The sequence below is a fragment of the Saccopteryx leptura genome, chromosome 4 (assembly GCF_036850995.1).
Source record: "Saccopteryx leptura isolate mSacLep1 chromosome 4, mSacLep1_pri_phased_curated, whole genome shotgun sequence".
In the NCBI taxonomy this organism is placed as follows: domain Eukaryota; kingdom Metazoa; phylum Chordata; class Mammalia; order Chiroptera; family Emballonuridae; genus Saccopteryx; species Saccopteryx leptura.
Genome location: NC_089506.1, coordinates 187,863,144 through 187,883,716, shown reverse-complemented (window position 1 = coordinate 187,883,716; position 20,573 = coordinate 187,863,144).

Below are 20,573 nucleotides of genomic sequence, written 5' to 3'. Positions count from 1 at the left end.
CCTTGCCCTGCCTGACCCCCAGTCTGGGTTTTCTCCCCAGTGTCCACTTTCAACCATTTAGTAGTGTCTTCTGGTGTTTCCTGCCCTGTCACTCAGTACATTACTATTTCTTGATTTCTCTGGAAGATGTGAATTTAGGTTCCTACTATCCTCCTTTGCCTCATCCCACTTCCTGCCTTCCCAAATCTAAGATAGGAATCTGATTTTGATTCAGTGTTTGTATCAATATGACCTAAGTACTTATTATTTATTAACAGTTGAACCACACACATTTCTATGCTTTCATTTATGTTCTTGACAAAGTTTCATTTTTCTTGAAATCAATAGTACCTTTTTCTAATCTCATGAGTTTTCTCTGTCCCTGTTATCTGTTTTCTACTGGAAGCTAAGTCTCCTCTCTAAACGTTCAAGTCTTCCAGAGACTTTTCAGTTGCTTTCTGTCTAGGCCACTCAATCCTAGTGGCTTCTGCAGGCTTTGCCCAGACTTGCCCTTGCCTCTCGGCTGTGCTGAACGACCTGTTCCCAGATCCTGTACCTGACTCTCTTTCTTGACTTTCTCCATCCTTTTGATAGAGGAATCATATTGTAACTTTTAGAGAAATGATGCATAAGAGTAAATTTCTTAAAGAACTTGCATGTCTCAATACATTTAATACATATATGTTATCGTCATGCAAAATTGATAGTTTGGTCATAGAATTCTAGGCTGGCCCAATTTTTCTCTCAGAACTTAAAGTTATAGAGTCTTGTTTCTAGTTTCGCTGTTGAGAAGTTCAATATCCTTCTGTATTCTGAGCCTTTCTGTGGGACCTATTTTCTACTCCCCTAACCTTTCTTCCAGCTTTGCTATCTTCTTTTTGTTCCTGTTATGAAATTTTATTATGGTGTGCATTGGGGCCCTGCCTTCATCCATTATTCTAGGCCAGAGCTGTTGGATAGAACTTTCTGCAATGACGCAGCTGTTCCCTGTATTGTCTAACAAGGGGTCCTCCCACCACATGAGGTTATTGAGCACTGAGGAATTGCATTTCTGATTTCATTTAATTTTAATTAATTTATGTTTAAATTTGACCAGCCATATGGCTAGAGGCTACTATTTAGAAAAGTGCCTTTTAATATGGAGACTCTCGTCCTTCAGTTCTCAAAATTTACTTTATTTTTTCTATTTTCTGTTCTGATACCCACTATGGGGTAGGTTATGGAACTCCTAGAGTGATTCTCTACTCTTCTTTTTATTTGTTTTTCAATTTCCATCTATTCATTTCTCTTCTGTAGTAAAGTAGTTATCTTCACCTTCTCATCTTTCTCTGGAATGATACATCTTCTGTTATATTTTTGTATTTCTATGAGTTCTTTCTTACTCCATTCTAATTTTACATGAGCACAGCTCTCAGGTTGCTATGGCTATTTCCTGAAGCTCCCTTCCTAACCAAACACTGCTTGTTTTCCTTTGGGCTCCTATCCCTATTTGTTTCAGTCTTTCTCTTAAATGCTGCCTGTCCTTGCCTAGCTGCGTGTGTTTAAGAGTGTGTGGGATTTGATGTATAGCCATCTGACTGGAGGACCCGTAAATCTCAGAATCAGTAGTTTATATGGACGAGGAATTCCTAGGAGGAATTCTCTGGTCTTTAACCCAGGAGGCAGAGGGTGAGGCAAATCTCATAATTCCTTCTTCCTTCTGTCCAGCACTCCTTTTCTCTGCCACGGTTCTCAAGCCCACAGTGTGGCTGGTTTAATGTGGGTGGAGTATAGCCCACAGTCCTCTGTAGGGTAAAAGAGGTGGCTGTAAAAAAGTATACAAACTGAGTGGCTTAAAACAACAGAAATGTATTTTCTCAATATTCTGGGGGCTAGGAGGCAGAGCTCACAGTGTTGGCAGGATTGGTTCCCACCGGAGGCTCTGAGGGAGAATCTGCTCACTGCCTCTTCCTAGCTTCTGGTGGTTGCCGGCAATCTTTGGTTTGCTTGACTTGTGGTAGCATCACTTCAATCTCTGCCTCCATCTTGATATCACTGCCTTTCTTCTGTGTATGTCTCTTGAAAAACACTGCTCATTAAATTAGGGATGATACATCCCACTATGACCACATCTTAACTAATTAGTTTTGCAATGACTTTGATTCTGAATAGGGCCACATACTGAGGTAGCTAGTGCACATGAATTTTGAGGGAACACTATTCAAGACTGTACTTTCAGGGATCATTCTATAGTTTGTTGAGGGAACACTATTCAATCCAGTATAGGAAAGAATCTAGAAATATAACTATTGTGCAGACTATAAACCAGGGGTCCCCAAACTATAGCCTGCGGGCCACATGTGGCTCCTGAGGCCATTTATCCGGCTCCTGCCGCACTTCTGGAAGGGGCACCTCTTTCATTGGTGGTCAGTGAGAGGAGCACAGGATGCGGATGCTGGAGTACTGTATTGGCGGCATCGCAAAGCGTGGCATCGCTCACATACAGTACTACTTCTGGTGACACGGGTCGCACGTGTCACAGCTCCAGAAGCACGTCATATCACTTGTTATGGCTAGCAGTGACAAATATGAAACCGGACATTGACCATCTCATTAGCCAAAAGCAGGCCCATAGTTCCCATTGAAATACTGATCAGTTTGTTGATTTAAATTTACATGTTCTTTATTTTAAATATTGTATTTGTTCTTGTTTTGTTTTTTACTTTAAAATAAGATATGTGCAGTGTGCATAGGGATTTGTTCATAGTTTTTTTTATAGTCTGGCCCTCCAACGGTCTGAGGGACAGTGAACTGGCCCCCTGTGTAAAAAGATGGGGACCCCTGCTATAAACAATCCTTTGTTTTCAGTCTCCACCTCTTGATTTTAGACATACCTGTGCATTCAGTTCCTGAGTCCTTCTGGGCCTGGTGGTCTGGTTCTACTTGCTCTGGTCTCCCCAGTCCTGCCGGCTCAGTTTCTGTTTTTTTCTGTTCTGCCCAGCAAGTGACCATTTACAGTAGATGTATAGTTGTAATGGGCATAGACTCTGGGGCCAGGTCATCTGGGTTAAACCTGGATCTGTGGCTGCTTGTTACCTTGAACTAGTGACTTAACCTCTCTGCACTTATTTGTAAAAGGCGGTTGATAATAAGAGTACCCACTATACAAGTAAGGGGAGCACTTAGAATGGTGCCTGGCATGAAAAGCTCACGATAACCCTTGGCTCTACTTCTAGATTCATGTGTTTGTTGGCAGTTGTTTCCACTGATTGTCTTTGTCCTTGTGTATTTATGACTTTTAAGAAAGACCTTTAGCCTGACCAGGCAGTGGCACAGTGGATAGAGTGTTGGACTGGGATGCAGAGGACCCAGGTTTGAGACTCTGAGGTCGCCAGCTTGAGCACAGGCTCATCTGGTTTGAGCAAAAAAAGCCCACCAGCTTGGACCCAAGGTCGCTGGCTTGAGCAAGGGGTTACTTGGTCTGCTGTAGCCCTCGGTCAAGACACATATGAGAAAGCAATTAATGAACAACTAAGATGTTGCAATGAAAAACTGATGATTGATGCTTTTCATCTCGCTTGGTTCCTGTCTGTCTGTCCCTGTCTATCCCTTTCTCTGACTCTCTTTCTGACTCTGTTAAAAGAAAAAAAAAGAAAAGAAAGACCTTTAGTGCATTTTATGGGGCTCCTGGATGCTTCAGAGATAAATGTATGTGTTCAATCACCATGTTCAAGTCTCTGAGCAAAATTTTACATATGAAGCAATTGGGAGGGAATAAAGCAGGCAGAGCAGCATGAGTAAAAGTGAGAATGTATGAGGCAGCCGGGAGTGTGCAGGTACTGCAAAGACTCCAGGGTGCTGCAACGGGAGATCTGAGGAGGGGAACTGGGACCACACCTGGGGCAGTCACCTGTCACCTGGATGAAGTACTGGCTATGCCTGATGTGGGAGAGTCAGTCCTAAGCACACCCTGATTAAATGTGCAAAGGTTGCCCTCTGAAAGACATCAGCCAGGAAGCTCCGGTTAGTCTCCGTCAGAGATGATGAGAGTTTGACTCGAGTAGGGGTATGGGAAGTGAGATAGGAGAACGTTAAATGATGTTTAAACTTAATAAATACTGCTAATAATATCTTCAATTATATAACAATAGTTTTCAAATACAGAAAAGTAGAACAAAATAATGAAAAATGTTATATAAGCACTTGTGTGTACGCCACCCAGATTTTATGGTTAGCATTTCTTTATCATCTATGCATCCACCCATTGACTTGTTTAATTTTTTGTTGCATTTCAGTGTAAGCTGCAAAATAAGAGCGCTTCCTCCTTGCAAGAGGTGTGTAATTACGTAGGTGAATCTTGGTACTTAAATAAAATTAACCTGCAGACCCTGCCTTTATTTCAAATTTTGACATTTTATATATATATATATATAAAATGGGACATTTGGCAAATTTGTGCTCAAGTAGAATGTCTCCCTCTCCTCACTCTCATTCTGTTTTTGCTTGGAAGTCCCATTGAATTTTATAAATTTCCTGTGTCTGCAGAAGGGAATGAGCTCTCTCCCTACTCCTTTTTATGGTCCTTCTGGGTTTTGCCTATAAAGTGTAAAACTGTGGGAACTGTTTAGAAACAAATTCTGCCTCACCTAAGGAGGACAGGGAGAGGGATTTCATCCAATAGGAATTTTAAGATTCCACAATGGTGGGGAAAGGTAGACCTGCTGCAGGTCCTGTGCTGACACAGCTGGACAGACACTACCAGACTTAATTAGATATTCAGGAAAGTAAGGCTCTAATTTCTTTCTTTCTTTCTTTCTTTCTTTCTTTCTTTCTTTCTTTCTTTCTTTCTTTCTTTCTTTCTTTCTTTCTTTTTTTTTTTTTTTTTTTGTATTTTTCTGAAGCTGGAAATGGGGAGGCAGTCAGACAGACTCCCACATGCGCCTGACAAGGATCCACCCAGCATGCCCACCAGGGGGTGATGCTCTGCCCATCTGGGGCATTGCTCTGTTGAGACCAGAGCCACTCTAGCGCCTGAGGCAGAGACCATAGAGCCATCCCCAGCGCCCGGGCCATCTTTGCTCCAATGGAGCCTTGGCTGCAGGAGGGGAAGAGAGAGGCAGAGAGGAAGGAGAGAAAGAGGGGTGGAGAAGCAGATGGGCGCTTCTCCTGTGTGCCCTGGCTGGGAATCGAACCCAGGACTTCCGCACGCCAGGCCGACACTCTACCACTGAGCCAACTGGCCAGGGCCATAAGTCTCTAATTTCTTATGTGTTCAGAGGCTATTCACACAGGAACTAGTAAAAACAACCATTTACTTAATCTATTTTTAAAATTATATTTGTTGTGGTAAAATGGATCAATAACATATAATTTTCAGGTGTACGAGATTATAACCAGATATCTGTGTACTCTGTTACATATTCCACATCTGAAGTCTAGTTTTGTTCCATTACCTATATTGGAACCTCTTTACCCTGACCCTTTCCCTTCTGGTAACCACCATGCTATGAATCTGGTTTTGATTGTTTTGATATTTTGTTACTTTTTGTCTTATATTTGACATAAGAATAAAATTTTGTTATTGTCCTTTTCTAACTTATTTCACAGCATAAGACCCTCTTGATCCATTCATATTGTCACAAATAATAATATTTTATCTTCTTTATGGCTGGAATACCATTGTATAGGTGCACTGCTATTTATTTTTTCAATCATGGGCACTTAGGTTGTTTCTATGTCTTCACTTGGGAAATAATGCTGCAGTTAATAGGGGTACATACATTGTTACAAATAAGTGTTTTCCTATTTTGGGGGCAAATCCTTAGAAAATGAATTGGTAGATTCATATGGTATTTAAATGCTTAATTTTTTGTTTTGTTTTTATTTATTAAACATTTAAAAAATTATTGATTTCAGCAAGAGAGGAGGGGAGAGATAGAGAGAAAAAAAATCCAGCTGTTCTTGTATGTGCTCTGATCAGGGATTGAACCAACAACCTCTGTGTTTCAGGATGATATTCTAACCAACTAAGCTATCCAGCCAGGGCTCGTTTTGTTTTAAAGGGTAAGTTTTTAAAAATAATTTTATTTAGAAAATTAAATTTAATGGGGTGACATTGATCAATAAGAATAGATAGGCATACAGTAGTCTTGGCTGGTAATTCCTCTTTTTCAGTACTTTGAATGCTTGGAGAGTTTGGCTTGTAGAGTTTATGCTGAGAATTCTGATGATAACCTGATGGGCCTTCCTTTATATGTTAAGTTCTTCTTTTCCCTAGCTGCCTTTAGGATCCTCTTTTTTGTCATTGCTTTTTGACAATTTTATTATAATGTGCCTTGAAAAAGGTGCTTTTGGATCAAGGTAACTCTGCATTCTCTTTGAATTTTGGATTCAAGGACCTAACTCTTTCCATAGTCTTAGGAAGTTTTCATCAATTATTTATTTGAATAGGCTTTCCATTCCCTGCTCCCTCTCTTTTTCTTCTGACACACTCATTCTTATATTGTTCTTTCTGATGGAGTCAGAAAATTCCTGTAGAGCTCTATAATTTTTTTTAAAACTCATGAGCCTCTTTCTTGCTCTCTCTATAGCATCTCTAGTTGCCTGTCTTTGATGTTACTTATTCTCTCCTCTATAGGACCTGTTCTATTAGCTATACTTGCTATCTCATTTTTCAATTCATATATTGACTTCTTTATCTTTGTATGGTTCTTTTTTAAAGTTTCAATTTCCTTTCTGAAGTGTTCATTTTGTTCATTAATTTGTTTTTTGAGCTCATTTAATGGCCCATCAGTGTTTCTCACATCTTACTGAGTATTTTCAGAACTTCCATTTTAAGTTGTCTAGTGTTTAGCTAGGTTTCCATGCAATTAAGATGGCTTTCTGGAGATTTTTAAATATTATCTCTAAACTATGTCTCTTTCTGTATAGCCATATTTGTTTTCTTCTTCCTTGATGGCATTTGAGATTGAATTATTAAGAACTCTAACAAAAAATAAATAAAATCTTTTTCAAATAAAAATATGATACAATAAAATAAATTTTTTAAATAATGAAAAGTAAAAGAGAAATCACCAATAACAAAGAAAAAAACAAAAAACAAAACGCTGCAAAAAATGAAATAATAATATAAAAAATTAACAAAAGTGAAATCCAAAAGAAAAGAGAAGAAATGTCAGTTTGAGAGGTTTTCTATTTTCTTCCCATAGGTGGTGCTGTATTACAAGTTTTAGGTCTGAAATTCTTGGGCTGACCTCTGCTGAGATGTTGCTGTCTTAATGATGGAGGCAGGGCTGCAGTCTCAATGATGGGTGGGGTGTGTTGTGAGAAAATTACGGCTTTAGCAATGGTGATCTCAGGTCTCTACGTGCTCCTCTCCACATCTCAACAGATCAGGGGACAAGACACAGAGCACCTCTGTTCTTCATGGGAGTGAGTGGCTCTGGAGAACAGGCTGTGAGGTAAATCTCTGCAGCTCTCCATACCCGTGAGGTGAGGGAGGCGGGATCTGGGGAGGTGTTGTACTTTGTTTTTTTCTGTCTCTGTGCCAAGTGTGGGCTGCTGGCAGGATCCATGACCCGTTGCTCTGCCACTGCTTTGTTTTGTTATCTCCCTCTCTGCCCCTCAATCTGACTGCTTCTCCTATCAGAAGAAGACTCAGTCACTCTGGGTTTCTCCCTTCTCTGGAGCCTTGGCAGATTAAACCCCAGACAATCTGGGTTTCTCTTCTCTCCAGAGCTGACCGTGAGTGTGTCTATCTTCCACTCTATCCCCCACCCATCTCAACCCTTACCTCCTTTATTTAGTCCATGTGCAGATCTTTTTGGGCAGAACTGTGAGCCCAGTTGAGATTTTTTCCTCTGCATTACAGCTGTTTAATTTGTTGAAATTTTAAGGGTAGTGATCAAGGATACCTCTTATGCTGCCATTACTCTGACATCATCTCAATTCTTAATTTTTGAATAAACCTAAACCTTTATAAATCTTTTCATATGTCTGTTGGCCATCTGTAGGTCTTCCTTGGTAAAATATGTGTTCAACTTCTCTGCTCATTATTTAAATCAGATTGTTTTCCTGTTGTCAAGTTGTGTAGTTCTTTATTTATTTTAGATATTAGCCATTTATTGGAGGTATGGTTTGCCAATATCTTCTCCCATTCAGCTGGTTGCCTTTTTGTTTTGTTGACAGTTTCCTTTGCTGTGGAGTAGTCTTTTTTGTTTGATGTAGTCCCATTCATTTATTTTTGCTTTTAATGCACTTGTCTTTGGAGCCAAGTTTACAAAACCCCTTTGAGACCAAGGTTTGTAAGTTTAGTACAGTGTATTTATATTTTTACCTTGTTCTTCTTTAAAAAGTCCCTTTAACATTTTTTGTATTACTAGTTTGGTGGTGCTAAACTTGTAAATTTTTTTTCTCGTCTCAGAAGCTCTTTATTTGTCCTTCAATTTTTTTTTTTTTGTATTTTTCCAAAGTTAGAAGTGAGAAGGCAGTCAGACAGACTCCCACATGTGCCCGACAGAGATCCACCCGGCATGCCAACCAGGGGATGATGCTCCCCCTTCTGGGGCATTAGTCCATTTTGGCCCGAGCCATTCTAGCTCCTGAGGTGGAGGCCATGGAGCCATCCTCAGTTCCCGGGCCAACATTGCTCCAATGGTGCCTTGGCTACAGGAGAGAAAGAGAGAGATAGAGAGGAAGGGTGAAGAAGCAGATGGGCGCTTCTCCTGTATGCCCATGCTGGGAATCAAACCTGTGACTTCCACATGCCAGGCTGATGCTCTACCATTGAGCTAACCGGCCAGTCAATTTTAAATGATATCCTTGCTGGGCAGATTAATCTTTGTTATAGGTTCTTACTTTCCATCACTTTCAATATTTCATGCCAATCCCTTCTAGCCTAAACATTTTTTGTTGAGAAGTCAGCTGACAATCTTTTGGCACTCCATTGTAAGCAACTAACTGCTTTCCCCTTGTCGCTTTTAAGATTCTCTGTTTGTCTTTAACCTTTGCCATTTTATTTATAATGTCTTGATGTGGGCCTCTTTCAGTTCATCTTGTTTGGGGTTGTCTGTGAATCTTGGGCTTAAATGTCTATTTCTTTCACCCAGTCAAATAGTTTTTCAATTACTTTATCTCTCTTCTTCTGGAACTACTATGATACAAATGTTGTTACGTTTGATGTTGTCTCACAGGTCCCTTAAACCAGTGTTTTGAACCACTGGACCAAGTACGGGTCAGCCAGAAATTTTGCACCAGTCCATAAAAGAGTTAACCACCCTGATATTGTATGAAGATTATAGACTCAACAATCTTAGTTGAATTTGCTTATGCTCAGGATGATTTCCACCTTAGGGGTCTCTATTTTCATTGGTCCCCAAGTGTAAAAAAGTTAAAAACCACTGCCTGAAACTATCCTCATTTTTTTAACTCCTTTTGCTACTTTCTCTTCTAAATTGCTGATGTGATCCTCTGTCCATGTAATCTGCTTTTAATTTCACCTAATGCATTTTAAATTTCAGTTATTACATTCTTATTCTTTATTTCTAACTGGTTCTTTTTATGGTTTTTATTTGTATAAGGTCTCCTTGAATTGATCTATTTTTCCCCTAAGTTTATTGAGCATCTTTATAAACAAAATTTTGAACTCTGATTTGTACATTTTATGCCTCCATTTTGGTTAGTTCATTTTCTGGAGTTTTTTCCTGTTCTTTTATCTGAGACCTGTTTCTTTGTGTCTTCAATTTGCCTCTCTTCTTACTTTTGTTTCTATATATCTGGGAGATCTGCTATATCTCCCAGTATTGGCAGGGTGGGCTTATGCAGTATGTCCTGTGGGGCCCCAGTGGCACAATTTCCCTGGTCTCCTGAGCTGGGTGCTTGAAGAGTGTTCCTTGTGTGTGCCATCCTGTTGTAGTTGAGACTTCTTTGTAGCTGGCATATCAGTTGTTAGGATTGCCTTCAGGCTGACTGGCTATAAGAACCGGCCATAACTAGAACAAATGAGCTGTTGTCCAGGGTCTGACCCCATGAAGGAAAATTCTCTTTAGTGAGCCTCAAGTCAGCTGAGGTTAGTTCTGGGGTGTGTCATTTGTGATGGCAGCTCAATGGTGCTGTGGTTTGGTCTGAAGCAGGCTACCAGGTATGTTAGATTTGGGCCTCTTGGAAGTGGCTCTGGCTCAGGTTAACATTAACCACAGCTTGTACCTGGACCAGGGCCACCTGAAAGGATCTACAACCTGATCTGCATTTTGTAGCTACCTGTTCTGGGCTTGGAAGTCCCTGAGAGAGGTTATGCTGCAAACTAAAGCTCAGTTTGCACCAAGTGTCACTATTGTTAGGCTTAGGGCTGCTTAGCAAATGGCACAGGGCACACCAACACCATCTGCTGTTTGTTTAGCACTGTGGCCCTTGGGAAATTTTAGGACATTCTGTAGCAAGGACCAAGGTTGACTGTTGGTGAGAAACAGTTTAAGGAATGGGCTGGTGCAGGAGCTAGATGGGATGGAGTCTCAGGAAATTACCAGGATGGGGCAAGCTGTTGTAGCCAGGTTGATGGAAACTCAGAACTAGGTTCCACCGGTACCTACAGGCTGGATGAAGAGAGGGCTCAGAAAGAAACAATGGAACAAACCTGTCCACTCTGTGCAGGTTGGACTCAACAGTGAAACAATGACACTTGCCAGTACTTTTGTCCCAGAGAGCGCTGCCCCTGCAGCCCTTACCCTAAGACCAAATGATTCTCTTTATTTCATTTGTCCCCGCTACTATTTGAGCTGCTGTTCCTTCACTGGCGCTTAGAATGAGTATTTGTGAGTGAGTGAGTTGAAGGTTTGTCAATTTTATCTTTTCAAATAACCAGTTTTTTATTTCATTATTTTTTTCTATTGTTTTTTTGGTCTCTATCCCCTTCATTTCCACTTTGACTTTTATTATTCCCTTTCTTCTACTGACTTTGGGTTTCATTTGTTTTTTTCTTTATTAGTTCTTAAAGGTACAATATTAAGTTGTTTATTTGAGATTTTTCTTGTTTCTCTTGGTAGGCCTATGATGCTATAAACTTCCCTCTTAGTAATTTTTTCTGCATCCCCCAAATTTGATACATCATAAGTACATTTTCATTTATCTTTGTATCTCTTGATCTTTTCTCTTATTTCTTCTTTGACAAAACAGGTGTTCGGTAGCATATTGTTTAGTCTCTACATATTTGTTATTTTTCCAGCTTCCTTATTGTAGTTAATTGCCAATTTGATAGCACTGTGTTCAGAATATATGCTTGGTCTTTGTCTTCTTAAATTTATTGAGACTAATTCTGGGACCTAACACATGTTCTATGCTTGAGAATGTTCCATATACACATAAAAATAATGTGTATTCTGTCCCTTTGCAGTGGGAAGTTCTATAAATATCAATTAAATACATTTTTTTTTTTTTTAAATAAATTTTTATTAATGGTAATGGGATGACATTAATAAATCAGGGTACATATATTCAAAGAAAACATGTCTAGGTTATTTTCTCATTAAATTATGTTGCATACCCCTCGCCCAAAGTCAGATTGTCCTTCGCCACCCTCTATCTAGTTCTCTGTGCCCCTCCCCCTCCCCCTAACTCTCCCCCTGTTCTCCCTCCCCCCACCCCTGGTAACCACCACACTCTTGTCCATGTCTCTTAGTCTCATTTTTATGTTCCACCAATGTATGGAATCATGTAGTTCTTGTTTTTTTCTGATTTACTTATTTCACTCCTTATAATGTTATCAAGATCCCACCATTTTGCTGTAAATGATCTGATGTCATCGTTTCTTATGGCTGAGTAGTATTCCATAGTGTATATGTGCCACATCTTCTTTATCCAGTCTTCTATTGAAGGGCTTTTTGGTTGTTTCCATGTCTTGGCCACTGTGAACAGTGCTGCAATGAACATGGGGCTACATGTGTCTTCACGTATCAATGTTTCTGAGGTTTTGGGGTATATACCCAGTAGAGGGATTGCAGGGTCATAAGGTAGTTCTATTTGCAGTTTTTTGAGGAACCACCATACTTTCCTCCATAATGGTTGTACTACTTTACAGTCCCACCAACAGTGAATGAGGGTTCCTTTTTCTCCACAGCCTCTCCAACATTTGCTATTACCCGTCTTGTTGATCATAGCTAATCTAACAGGGGTGAGGTGGTATCTCATTGTAGTTTTGATTTGCATTTCCCTAATAACTAATGAAGCTGAGCATTTTTTCATATATCTGTTGGCCATTTGTATCTCTTCCTGGGAGAAGTGTCTATTCATGTCTTCTTCCCATTTTTTTATTGGATTGTTTGTTTGTTTGTTGTTGAGTTTTATGAGTTCTTTGTAAATTTTGGAAATTAGGCCCTTATCTGAGCTGTTGTTTGAAAATATCATTTCCCATTTAGTTGGCTGTCTGTTTATTTTTATATCAGTTTCTCTTGCTGAGCAAAAACTTTTTATTCTGATGTAGTCCCATTCATTTATCTTTGCCTTCACTTCTCTTGCCATTGGAGTCAAGTTCATAAAATGTTCTTTAAAACCCAGGTCCATGAGTTTAGTACCTATGTCTTCTTCTATGTACTTTATTGTTTCAGGTCTTATATTTAGGTCTTTGATCCATTTTGAATTAATTTTAGTACACGGGGACAGGCTGTAGTCGAGTTTCATTCTTTTGCATGTGGCTTTCCAGTTTTCCCAACACCATTTGTTGAAGAGGCTTTCTTTTCTCCATTGTGTGTTGTTGGCCCCTTTATCAAAGATTATTTGACCGTATATATGTGGTTTTATTTCTGGGCTTTCTATTCTGTTCCATTGGTCTGAGTGTCTATTTTTCTGCCAATACCATGCTGTTTTGATTATTGTGGCCCTATAATATAGTTTAAAGTCAGGTATTGTAATGCCCCCAGCTTCATTCTTTTTCCTTAGGATTGTTTTGGCTATTCGGGGTTTTTTATAGTTCCATATAAATCTGATGATTTTTTGTTCCATTTCTTTAAAAAATCCCATAGGGATTTTGATGGGAATTGCATTAAATTTGTATATTGCTTTGGGTAATATGGCCATTTTGATTATATTTATTCTTCCTATCCAAGAACAAGGAATATTTTTCCATCTCATTGTATCTTTTTCGATTTCTCTTAACAATGCTTTGTAATTTTCATTATATAGGTCTTTTACATTCTTTGTTATGTTTATTCCTAGGTATTTTATTTTTTTTGTTGCAATCGTGAAGGGGATTATTTTTTTGAGTTCGTTTTCTAATATTTCATTGTTGGCATAGAGAAAGGCTATGGACTTCTGTATGTTAATTTTGTATCCTGCGACCTTACTGTATTGGTTTATTGTTTCTAATAATCTTTTTGTGGAGTCCTTCGGGTTTTCGATGTATAGGATCATATCATCAGCAAAAAGTGATACCTTTACTTCTTCTTTTCCAATATGGATGCCTTTTATTTCTTTGTCTTGTCTGATTGCTCTGGCCAGAACTTCTAGCACCACATTAAATAAGAGTGGAGAGAGTGGACAACCCTGTCTTGTTCCTGATTTAAGGTAGAAAGTCCTCAGTTTTATGCCATTTAAAATGATGTTGGCTGATGGTTTATCATATATGGCCTTTATCATGTTGAGATATTTTCCTTCTATACCCATTTTGTTGAGAGTCTTAAACATAAAATTGTGTTGTATTTTATCAAAAGCCTTTTCTGCATCTATTGATAAGATCATATGGTTTTTGTTCTTTGTTTTGTTGATATGGTGTATTACGTTAACCGTTTTGCGTATGTTGAACCATCCTTGAGATTCTGGGATGAATCCCACTTGATCATGATGTATTATTTTTTTAATATGTTGTTGTATTCGGTTTGCCAGTATTTTGTTTAGAATTTTAGCATCTGTATTCATTAGAGATATTGGTCTGTAGTTTTCTTTCTTTGTGCCATCCTTGCCAGGTTTTGGTATGAGGGTTATGTTGGCCTCATAAAATGTGTTTGGAAGTATTGCTTCTTCTTCAATTTTTTGGAAGACTTTGAGTAGAATAGGAACCAAGTCTTCTTTGAATGTTTGATAGAATTCACTAGTATAACCGTCTGGGCCTGGACTTTTATTTTTGGGGAGGTTTTTAATAGTTTTTTCTATTTCCTCCCTGCTGATTGGTCTGTTTAGGCTTTCTGCTTCTTCATGACTCAGTCTAGGAAGGTTGTATTGTTCTAGGAATTTATCCATTTCTTCTAGATTGTTGTATTTGGTGGCATATAATTTTTCATAGTATTCTACAATAATTCTTTGTATATCTATGATGTCTGTGGTGATCTCTCCTCTTTCATTTTGGATTTTATTTATTTGAGTCCTGTGCCTTTTTTCCTTGGTGAGTCTTGCCAAGGGTTTGTCAATTTTGTTGATCTTTTCAAAGAACCAGCTCCTTGTTTTATTGATTTTTTCTATAGTTTTTCTGTTCTCTATTTCATTTATTTCTGCTCTGATTTTTATTATCTCCTTTCTTCGGCTGGTTTTGGGTTGTCTTTGTTCTTCTTTTTCTAGTTCCTTAAGGTGTGAAGTTAAGTGGTTTACTTCGGCTCTCTCTTGTTTGTTTATATAGGCCTGAAGTGATATGAACTTTCCTCTTATTACTGCTTTTGCAGCATCCCAGAGATTCTGATATGTCGTATTTTCATTTTCATTTGTCTGTATGTATCTTTTGATCTCTGCGCTTATTTCTTCTTTGACCCATTCATTTTTTAGAAGTATGTTGTTTAGTTTCCACATTTTTGTGGGTTTTTCCCCCTCTTTTTTGCAGTTGAATTCTAGTTTCAAGGCTTTATGATCAGAAAATATGCTTGGTATAATTTCAATTTTTCTAAATTTGCTGATATTGTCTTTGTGGCCCAACATATGGTCAATTCTTGAGAATGTTCCATGTACACTAGAGAAAAATGTATACTCTGTCGCTTTGGGATGAAGTGTCCTGTAGATGTCTATCATATCCAGGTGTTCTAGTATTTCGTTCAAGGCCACTATATCTTTATTGATTCTCTGTTTGGATGACCGATCTAGAGCCATCAACGGAGTATTGAGGTCTCCAAGTATGATTGTATTTTTGTTAGTTTTTGTTTTAAGGTCAATAAGTAGCTGTCTTATATATTTTGGTGCTCCTTGGTTTGGTGCATATATATTAAGGATTGTTATGTCTTCTTGATTCAGTGTCCCCTTAATCATTATGAAGTGACCATTTTTGTCTCTGAGTACTTTTTCTGTCTTGTAGTCAGCATTATCAGATATGAGTATTGCTACACCTGCTTTTTTTTGGGTGTTGTTTGCTTGGAGTATTGTTTTCCAGCCTTTCACTTTGAATTTGTTTTTATCCTTGTTGCTTAGATGTGTTTCTTGTAGGCAGCATATAGTTGGATTTTCTTTTTTAATCCATTCTGCTACTCTGTGTCTTTTTATTGGTAAGTTTAATCCATTTACATTTAGTGTAATTATTGACACTTGTGGGTTCCCTACTGCCATTTTATAAATTGCTTTCTGTTATTTTTGTATCTAGTTTGATTCTTCTCTTTTTTTTTTCTATCATTTGTTTCTGTTTGTTTGTGTTCCATACTTCTTTCCTCTGTTGCTACCTTTTTTAAGTCATGTGTTTTTGTGGTGGCTTTTTCTAGGGTGGTTACCATTAAGTAATGAAAAGGGTACCTACCATATTCATTGTAGTACCCTATCTTATAAGTATTTCTGCACTTCATCGTCCTTTGCTACTGTTAATCTCCATTCTCTCCCCCCCTTTTTTTTTTCCTTTGTTGTCACAGTTTAAGTTTGGTTTTATTGTGTTCTTGGTGGAGCTGTTACTTGTGGTGTTGTTTTCTTTTGTTCTTTGAATCTGGTTGGAAAACCCCCTTTAGTATTTCCTGGAGTGGGGGCTTTCTCGTGATAAATTCTCTCATCTTTTCTGTATTTGTGAATGTTTTTATATCTCCTTCATACTTGAAGGATAGCTTTGATGGGTATAGTATTCTTGGCTGAAAGTTCCTCTCTTTCAGGGCTTTAAATATTGGGGTCCACTCTCTTCTAGCTTGTAGAGTTTCTGCTGAGAAATCTGATGATAATCTAATAGGCCTTCCTTTATATGTTGTACTCTTCTTTTCCCTGGCTGCCTTGAGAATTTTTTCTTTGTCATTGGTTTGTGTCATCTTTATTATGATGTGCCTTGGCGTGGGTTTGTTGGGGTTAAGAAAACTCGGTGTTCTGTTTGCTTCTTGAATTTGAGGCTTTAGTTCTTTCCACAGGCTTGGGAAGTTCTCGTCTATTATTTGTTTGAGTATATTCTCCATTCCATTTTCTTTCTCTTCTCCCTCTGATATACCTATTATTCTTATGTTATTCTTTCTGATGGAGTCAGATAATTCCTGTAGGGCTTTCTCGTTTTTTATTATTTTTGAGTCTCTTTCTTCTTCTCTCTGTTGTGCCTCAAGTTGTTTGTCTTCTATTTCACTAATCCTATCTTCAATCTGGGTTGTTCTGCTAGCTAAGCTTGTTACCTCGTTTTCAGCTCGTGAATTGAGTTTTTCATTTCTGTTTGATTTGTTTTTATAGTTTCAATTTCCTTGGTAATATATTCTTTGTGTTCATTGAGTTGTTTTCTGATCTCCCTATATTGCCTTTCCGTGCTTTCTTGTATATCTCTGAGTATTTTTAAGATTTCTATTTTAAATTCTCTGTCATTTAGCTCCAAGGCTTCCAATATGTTAAGTCTTTTCTCCATTGATTTTTCCACATCTATTTGTGTTACCTCTCTTTCTTTTGTATCCATAATATTCGATTTCCTCTTTCTTATTGGCATCTGGTGGTGGTCTTGTTGATAGCACTAATTAGAATTAATAAGGAGTAAAAAGTAAAGAACAAAAAACAAAAACAAAAACAAAACAAAAAAAAACAAAAACAACAACAAAAAAAAACAAAAAACCAGAGGGTAAAACACCCCACTAAAAAAGCAGTAATAATTTATTGTTTCCCCCTTTTTTTTTTTTTTTTCTTTGTTCCCCTTCCCTCTTCTCCGCTCCTCAGGGAAATATCGTGCCTATAATGGAGGGCCTGGTTTGCGGTGAAGAGTTCAAGGGGGCAAAAAAAAAATAAAAATAAAAATAAAAATAAAAAAAAAATAAAAAAAATTAAAAAAAAAAATTAAAAATAAAAAAAGGAAGAAAATCTTAGACAAGCATAAGTTGATCTGCCTGCAGGTGACGGTCAACCAAGAGATATAATGAGAGGGAGAAGAGGGAACCAGAAAAAAGGACAAAAAAAGGAATAATAAAGAAGAAAAAATAAAAATAAGTAAAAATACGTTGTATTAAGTGGAGCAAAGACCAAATACAATGGAGACCTTGGGTTGGGAGGACCCAAAATGCCACAAAAACAAACCAACCAGAAAAAAAACAAAAACAAAACCGAAAAAGAAAAACAAAGCCAAAAAAAAAAAAAATAATAAAAAAACCTTGAGTCCCAAATTAACTAATTTGTTCGTGATTGAGGATTAAATGGGAGGAAAGTAAAATGAGAAAAGAAAAAACGAATATAAAGGGAAAAATAAGAAAAAGAGAAAAACGAAGGAAGAAATAAGAAAGCAAGAGAAAAAAACAAAATAAGGCAAAAAAAAAACAAAAGAGGAGAGAGTGAGAATTAAGTGTCCTGGAGTATAACCCCAAAGGAGGGTGAGGATGAAGAAGAGAAATAAAATGTAACACTTATGGGTAGTGTAGTTCAAGAAAAGGGAAGCATAAGATGGGCAGAGAATAGAAGGACTGAGGTGGAGGAAATAAAGACAATAAGATAGAAGGAACAAACAACAAAAAAAAAACAAACAAAAAAAAAACAGTGGAACAAGCTGCAAAGTCTGTGGATTTTTCCTGATTTTGAGATGTCAACCTCTTCCTCCTTCTCCTCTCTCCCTCTTCCCGGTCGGCGACTCTGCACCCCAGGCCCTGCCCCTGCGCCACCCCCAGGCAGGGACTTGCAGTTGATGGGGTTCTACGGCAATGTCACACAATTGGCTTTAGTCTTGCTGGTAATCAAGGCCTGCCGGCGTCTGCAGGGTCTAACGACGAGAGAGTTCGCCTTCGTGGATTCTCTCTCCCAGTCCCCCCCTCCCGAACCAGCAGCCTGGTGATCCAGCCACAAGGCTGCCACTGCTTCTGCCTGGGGAGTAAGAGGCTCACAGAGCTGGGAAATCCCCACTCTATCCCCACTCAGTGCAAGGCTCTGGGAAGGGCTCTGATAGTCAGGGCCTCCAGTGTAATCAGGCGGGGGTGGGAGTCAATTGTTGTCAAGGTGATTGTTCAGCGCCTAGCATTCCGTTGGACCTCTCAACCCAGGCTTTCCACACTTTGTAGCCTGTTTTGGCCGGTAAAAAGAGGCACTAGTCTCTGCTTGCGACTAGTTTGGTATAGATCTTATTATCTGCCAAGTCCTTCTTGTTAGCGTTTATCCCTGAATATGGAGGCTCTATCAATCAGAAGTTGCCCCCGCCCCTTTAGCGAGAGGCACCAAAAAATATCACGCCTCTTGTCTTGGGTCGGTGAACTGAGAGAGATCTTATCAATTAGAACCGAGGGTGCGCAGATTTCACGGGTTAAGTTAATTTTAGTAATTGGGTCGCAGCTGTGCTCCCGAAGGTATTTCAGGCTGCCTGCGCGCGCCCCTCCCCCAACGCTTGATTGTTAGCTTGAATGGCTGGGTGAGGTGCCCCGCCCGCGGAGAGAATCTCCCAAGTAGGGAATACCGCCCTGGGGCCTCTCCCGCTCCCCGTGCGCCGGCCGCTGGGAACTTAGCGGTGCTCGGTCTGCAATGCTCGGTCTGCAACCAGACCGGGAGCGCGCCAGCAGCTGCTTGCCGCTCGTTCTGCAACCGACCGGGGCACTGTCTGCGGCCGCTGGCGGCGGCGGCGGCGGCGGCGGCGGCGGCGGCGGCGGCGGCGGCGGCGGCGGCGGCTTCCGAGTGCGGGATGACTTACCACAAGCGAACTTTCTCGCGGCTTGAATGAACGTCCCTGCGCTAGGTTCCTCCACACCCTCGTCTCTCAGATTCGAGCGATAACAGTCCTTTTGCTTTCAGTTTGCTCCGAAGATAAATTTTCCTGTTTCTAGTTGATAAATTTGTTGTGATTTTGGGGAGATCTGTCGGACGCGCTTCTCACGGCGCCATTTCCGTGACGTCACTCGCCAATTAAATACATTTGGTATAATGTGTCATTGAACACCAAAATTTATTGACTATCTTTCTGGATGATGTACCATTGCTACTGGAAGGTATTTAAATTTCCTAGTATAATTGTATTTTTTTTTCAATTTCTCTCTCTAGGTTAGTTAATAAATGCCTTATATATCTTAGTGCTCTCTTGTTGAGTGCATATATATTGATAAATGTTATATATTTTTGGCCATTATAAAATGTCTTTCCTTGTCTTTTATTACCTTCTTGTAACAGTACTTATACAAGACAAAATTGATTTCATTAGCTTTGAATATTATCTTCCACCCCTTCTTTTAAAGCCTCCTTTGTCTTTGTATCTGAAATAAGTCTCCTGAAGGTAGTATATAGTTGTGTCTTGGTTTTTAATCGAACCCATTACTCTGTGCCAAAGAGAGCCAGTGAACTACAATGAACAATGTGGGGAAAGGCAAACAGTTCATGTTTAGCAAACTCCCAACATTCTAATAATTCTTTTCTACTAATATTTGAACTTATGTCTCCTCTTTTTGCTAAAAGAAAATACATTACACAATTTGGGATTACTCTTTAACTTTTGTCCTCTCGCTGACACAAGTTGAACTGTTTATGAGTTCACCTGGGTGAACATTTCTAGATGATCCTGCAGCAGTCAGATATCGGCTGAACATCGTGATATATTCTCTTTGATCACAGCCATCATGGGACAAACTTAATATCTAGGCCTGAAGCTGCTGCAGCTCACAGATCAGGGCCATTCCTGGTAAGAGCTCCTTTGCAAAGGAAGGACATAATTATTAATGCTTATTTTATGAGGCTATGCTGTTTAACTCCTATCGTACCTGCATATCAGTTGCATTTGGTGGATCCCTCTTAGCCATCTGTTTAAACAACAAAGAATATACATGTCCTTGCAGTCCATACAAAGCTCAGGGGCCAACCAAGCCAGGTTCTCACAACACCTTTTCCTTGTCTCCCTCTATCTGGTATATTCTCAGAGTTTCTTACCCAATGTGTTGTGCAAAGTTAAAATCCCAGAAGAACTATGACTTCACAACAACTAGGGTGGCTATAAAGAAAAAAAACCCAAAAGTGTTGGTAAGAGTTTGAAAATACTGAAACCCTTTTATGTTGTTTGTGGAAATGTAAATTGGTGTAACCAGTGTGAAAAATAGTTTGGTAGCTCCTCAAAAAGTGAGAATTACCAGACAAGCCAACAATTCCACTTACAGGTATAGACCTAAAGAGAACTGAAAATGATTTCTCAGGCAAATACATGTACCCACATGTTTAAAGAAGCCAAAAGGTGAAAACAGCATAAAACTGTGAATTACTAGATAAGCAAATTGTGGTATATATGTACAACTTAGTAGTATTTAGTCATAAAGGGAATGAAGTACTGA